The sequence below is a fragment of the Syngnathus scovelli genome, chromosome 4, assembly GCF_024217435.2.
Source record: "Syngnathus scovelli strain Florida chromosome 4, RoL_Ssco_1.2, whole genome shotgun sequence".
Classification (NCBI taxonomy): Eukaryota; Metazoa; Chordata; class Actinopteri; order Syngnathiformes; family Syngnathidae; genus Syngnathus; species Syngnathus scovelli.
The window spans coordinates 9,735,635-9,741,634 of record NC_090850.1 but is presented as its reverse complement, the minus strand read 5'-3'; the positions used below and the strand labels follow the sequence as shown (position 1 = coordinate 9,741,634).

At 39.3% G+C, this 6,000-nt stretch overlaps 1 long non-coding RNA gene across 1 annotated transcript; it reads right to left on the bottom strand.

Moving 5' to 3' along the window:
- Positions 1–510: 510 nt before the first annotated feature.
- On the bottom strand, positions 511–2,689 carry LOC137840250 (uncharacterized). The gene is made up of 2 exons (XR_011086778.1): positions 2,643–2,689; positions 511–2,059 (listed from the first exon to the last, which is right to left on the bottom strand). It is a non-coding gene; the product is annotated as an uncharacterized lncRNA (long non-coding RNA).
- Between the last annotated feature and the right edge of the window lie 3,311 nt (positions 2,690–6,000).

Genomic DNA, 6,000 nt, shown 5'->3' with positions numbered 1-6,000 from the left:
GAAAATGAAGAAAAGGAATGCATTTGGAGGTTAGAGGGGGGGTGCAGATTTAAAATATATATACGTCTATAACGACGGTCTCTGTGCTGTTTTAATCTATGATGAATGATGAACTTTGACTTGGATTTCTTTACAAATGAAAATCGTGAAGTACTATGAACAAATGTTTGACTTGCATCTACCAGCTCCACTGAAAATCCTTTTGTGAGATGATAAACAGATTCAAATCATATTATTTTTGTAGAAAATAAACAACCAGATGGATGAAAAGACTTAATTTAACTCAATACACTTTGATTTGCTCAAACACAACCATCTGATGCGCTCTGCTACACTAAATTAGTTTAGATTTAAACTATGTTCGCTTACAAATTTACAAGCAGCTTAGCAATCTTATGTATTAATTTACAAATGTTACAGTGGAGAATAAGCTAGGAGGAATCTTCCACATATTATTGGTATATAGTGGGGTGTTGCTCACATTTCTCCAAAATTTAAAACACATAAACAAACAAACGAACAAGACTTTTTATTTCCCTCTGGTCAGTTCCCACCCTTTGAATTACATGCACGTACTAATTGATCAACATCTTTGTGCAGAATCTACCTCCAGAGACACGGCAGCTGGAGACGGAACCAGGCTGCTTAGGTGGAATCATAACGGCAGGCGGCCTATTCATGTGAGCATCACAGAAAATATACAGTCTAATAAGATGCAACATTTTCTTCCTAATTTACCCTTACAAGCAAGCTGTCTCCTCAAACACACTGAATACATTTCTTTACGAAAGCGCAATTAGACAATGACATGAAAAAGTATAAATATCATTAAGACATATTCAGAGCTAATTAATTTGCTCATGCGGAGAGAAAGAGATGAAAAATAAAGAAGCAGGGAACACTGCATTCATTTTTCTCTTTTGTTAATTTGCACACTCCCCACTGGGAGAGGTAAAATAACCAACCCCCAGTCAGACTTTTCTTTTATGTTGCTAATAATAATAGAGTTGCTTTTTCGGGCAAGGCAAACACAATGTGATTTGCATAGTTGAGGATGTAATGAAAGGGGCCAATATGTCCTGAAAGCTGCAGGAGCTCCTGTACAGTTTTGTTTGCTTGTCTCCTTTTTTTTAGTAAATATAAATATGCTAATAAGTTGTCAGAAGGTTGTTGTTGTTGTTTTTTTCTAGCTCTCCAACACACGCATTCTCTCCAGGGGGTGAAATGCCCGAGCTTCTCCCTTGATATATCTGTTCCCTGCGCATCTTCAAGGTGACGCTCCGCTTCAGTCCTCTATGCCCTAAAGCACACCCCAGTGTCACAGCCTTCAACACAAAGCACCCACCTCACACATATCAGACACCATCGGATTCCTAAATAGTCTTTCAAACAGTAGACAGCAACAAAAAGAAAGGAAACAACTTGACAAGCTCTGGGCTATTTTTATGTAAGCATGCAGATGCAACCCGTGCAAGGCAGATGTCTTTGTCAGGGCAGGAGCATGTTGAAAACAAAATGAGATGTCATTTAAAGAGCAACACGTTTAAAGAAATTAAAAGATGAACAATCACACATGAGGCTTGTTTTAAAGTGTCATGGCTTCCAGTCCAACCAATCATTTTCTTAACCACTTGTCCTCATTAGGATCTCACGTGAGCTGGAGGTGATCCAAGCTGACACTGGGCGAGAGCTTTAATTGGGGAGGTACTCATCACTGAAGACAAGCAAGGCGACACAACGTAAAAAGGAGACAATTATGTCTTCATGCTCACACATCCATGCACAGTTGCATCATAAGAGAAAAAAAAAAACTTTCCTTGGGGGGGTTACCTCCCTTTAGATTTCATAGACATTTAACACATCACATGGAAGTGGCAAGACATTGCAGTCTCCTCTCGTTCATCAAATCCAATAAAGGTATGTCTTTTTTTTCCCCAGTCTCATTCTTTATTCTCACCCGCAGCTAGTCAGAGCAAGTTCATGTCAGCCCAATGTGTCCATAATTCATACGGCAAAGCTGTGCAATGGGCCATGCATTATTCAGCACAATGGCCTCCTCCTGCAAACAGGCAAATCCAGCTCTATTAGGACAGCGCTAAGGCTAACTGCAAACAATTAAAACAGCATTGATTGCTTCATCAAGAGACAGAATAAACTGAGCTTGAAAGGAGAAGAATAGTCATTCAGTTGGCAATGTGTTTTAAATACAAAGCAGTAAATGCAATCTAAATGTTTGAATTTTTCATTCATTTCTCATTTGTCACTGTATATATAATTTACACAATATATTTGAACTTTTCTGAAAGCATGTTTTCAAGATGTGTATGACATCTGAAAGTTGCTAAAGTTTGGAGTTGATTAATTAATCATCTATCCCTCTTCAAGGCAAATTTTCAATGATAGGCTGTACAAAAGAGTTGGAGGTTGACTTGTGTTCTGTAATGGAGTGTGTTTAACATAGAGGTTTGATTCTACTGTATAAACAGTGTTCTTAGCCCCAACTTGAAAAAGGGCCTTGGTCCTTAGAACAAATTGATTAAGCCACTCAAAGTTCAGATAAACACAGCTTTAGCTCAAACCAAATATTTCAAACAAACTAAGCATTAACCAAACGTAGAACTGCATCCAAATCAATTTCCTACCAGTTGCGTGTGACCAGGAACTGAGGAGTCTTCGTTTTTTTCTTTTCTTTGCTTTCTCTGTTTAAGCTTTTTTTTTTTTCTTTCACTAACAGACTTGTTTGTTCCCCCAGCTCACAAGCTATGGCCGACCCAGGTATCTTACAGGAAATTTGGTGAATTGTGATTAGGCTGTTTTTTTTCTGCCCCCTGCAGGTCTGGAGGGGGACTAGTGCCTATTTTAATTGGATAATCTCTGCTTCTATTAGTTGACGTGAAAATGGTTAAAGAGAGAACCGAGGTCTAGCCATGAAAGAATAATCCTAGTGGTAATTCATGTTACAGGTGTTTATGATTACTGGTAGATGCCACATGATGGTGGCAAAGCACTACTTTTCTATTAGACAGTGCTATGGCCTATTGAAATAACACTCTTTTCTTCATTTAGACTGTGGGTTTTTTTTTGGGAACCAAGACGCCAGAAGATGGCCCCAAAGGTACTTTGTTATGAACACAAAAACAGTTCATAGGCAGGGGCAGAGCTTCTCTGAGCCTTGGTACCTCCAGTACCATATAGTGCGCTGACCCAAGGCATTGGGCAGGTTTGTAGAGGAGCTAAACATTTGAAGATAAAAGAAACTTAAAATGAACTCTGATGAATGTGCAGTGAGCCAGTGAAGGCCAGAATTGGAGTTGTGATCCCTCCTACAAGCTCCAGTTAGGAGGCAAGCAGCAGTATTTTGGACCGACTGAAGATGTTCGCTGACTCCAAAGTGCACTACAGTAATCCAGCCAAGATTTCACAACATTTTCTAGTAAATTAAAATCAGCCAAGTATTGCTTTCCCTGAGATTTGTCCCTGTCTGCATTATGTATGAGTGTTTTGGGCAAGGTGAGCTTCATGTGTGCATTTCATGGAACAGCCACACTATAAGAAGTGGTCGTGGCACTCTGGCCACTCCACTGAATATGTGCTAGCTCCGCCTCTTCTAATAGGTGAGTTTTTGCAATTGCGAGTTAAAATCACAAACATGCTAATTGCAATAATACAAGGGGATGTAGGATATTTGAATATGCACATCTGCTATTGAGTGGCGACTGTGAACATAGGTGATGTAGACTCCTCCCAACCCTAATGAGAAGTGGCATAGAAAATGGATGGATGGAGAAAAGTACACACTTATTTGTCATTAAGGGTACAACATTTGTCATTTCATTACAAACACGACCATAATCTATCCCTGTCAGTTGTGAGCAAAGTCTTGCTCCACCTGACAAGGCTTCTCCACCCACTAATATGGGAACAGTTGTTCCTTTGTTTCTGAGAGGAGAACAGCCTCCAGGTGGCCACTCAGCCTTGTCTACTGTTGTCATGTCACCTAAAAAGAACATCACAGCGCATTAGAGCATCTTCACAAACATGCACACACTCTGCTACTTTTACTGCAGCTAATGCACATGCATGATGTGTAAATTGGAAGAAAAACTGGAAAGTGCTGCTGCATCAATCCCACCATGTAAAAATGATTTTATTACTAATGAATGAATATGCAATTTAAAAATAAATAAAGAAATAATCTAATCTGCGGTGTTGTGTAAATCTTTTATGCAAATGGAATTTCAAATGAGGAGCTATCTACGGAGGCCTTGACTGTTTTTCCAAAGCCCTCTATTAAAATTGATGGCGCCACTGATTTATGTTATTAATAATGTGCTGCTGAGGATGGCGAGCAAAAGTGATGAAACAGCTCCGCTCATATCTTCTCTACTTGAGTCCCTCTTTCCCATCGCTCGTCCTGTGGGTCCCTTGTCACCTTCTATCGCTGCCGTACACGTCTGTGGTGTCGCACGGTGAGTTTATAATTGGCCCCATGCTCATTGTTATTCAAAACCCTGTCGAAACAATTATTGGCAGACCTCCCGACTTTTACCCGCTCTGTAATGGTTGTAACTAAAGACTCTAAGTGAGGCGGCTGAGAGCGGTATTGTCTCTACGCTGATTTATAATTCTGTCAAGGTTATCACGTGCAGACTCAAAAATGTGTTACTATAATACCACATTTTTCGCTCTTCTTTTTAATGCCTCTGTATTCATATTTAAAGATGTCCTACATATTCCCAAACTGTTTGCCTGTTAGATACTGTAGATGTTTCAATAAAAGGATGAGACGATTAAAATCTAGGTCTGGGCACAAGAAACAACCACGTTAGAAGAATGTCATTGTTAGGAATGTTTTTGGACATCATTTAAATGGTCAGGTGGGATCAAACCCACACCCTCTGAGCTGTGAGGCAGACGTGCTGACCAGTGTACCACCATGCTGCCCTACAGATTACAAATATATTCAATTATCAGATCAGGCAGCTTCACTGAGCAATTGAAGCTCAAAACATTTGATGAGCAAAACCCACTAAACCTCATTGTACATCTTTTTGATTGAAATATTGTAAGATAACAACTCCTTATACATGTCCGTATATACTTTGCATGTTGTTTTTGTTTGTACACTGTGTATGAAGAGACAAGAGAGGCGTGATCTTTTCCTGTATGGGTTTTATGGTCTCAATTTCTCCAAATGTTTTGGGGTTATTGTATTGTTTTTTGTTGTCTATGGGCAAATAAATACATACAAAAATATTAAACAGTAAATCTCAAAGCATTGGTGAGTTTGTAAAGCAAATGTGGACTGCAAGTGTTTAACTGGGTCTGTGTTTTGTATTCAATTCACTACGTTTTATACCCAGTGCAAAAGAACATCCATCTTCCATGTTATAGTTGAATTTATTGTCAACCACTTTCTAATTGGTATATCAATGTACAATTGCATGGACAGAGAAAAATTAATGTTGATGAATGTTAGTGGGGTCACGTAAAGCAACTCCATGTATAAACTGTGGGAAAACTTGAGATGATTAAAAAATAATTGTACTGATGATTCTAGGAGAATCAAAATGATCACATTTTGGTACAGTGCAAATTTGTTCATCAAGCTCTCTTGTTTTGGAAAATGATAATTCTGATCTGGTGAAAGTCCACTTTGGTGCCATTGAAGGACTCAAATTGTGAAAAGCAACACTTTTAGACAGATCCTCAACAAAGCAACAGAACTTTCACATGCACAGAGCGATGTCTACGTCAGCCATGTCTGCACGACAGGCTCATGTACCCAACAAATAGAAAACACACATATATTCCCCGAGACCGTGTCGACGATGAGTCACAATTAGAGTCTTTGTTCACTAACCCCACTTAATGCTGACAAATGTCACCAAGCTGTCCATGGTCACAACAAATCAGTCTTTTTCAACCGGGTAGCAACACTCTCAAAGCCACTGACATGCAGACACAAAGCCTGAGGTTGTCCTTAGGGATATCCTGACA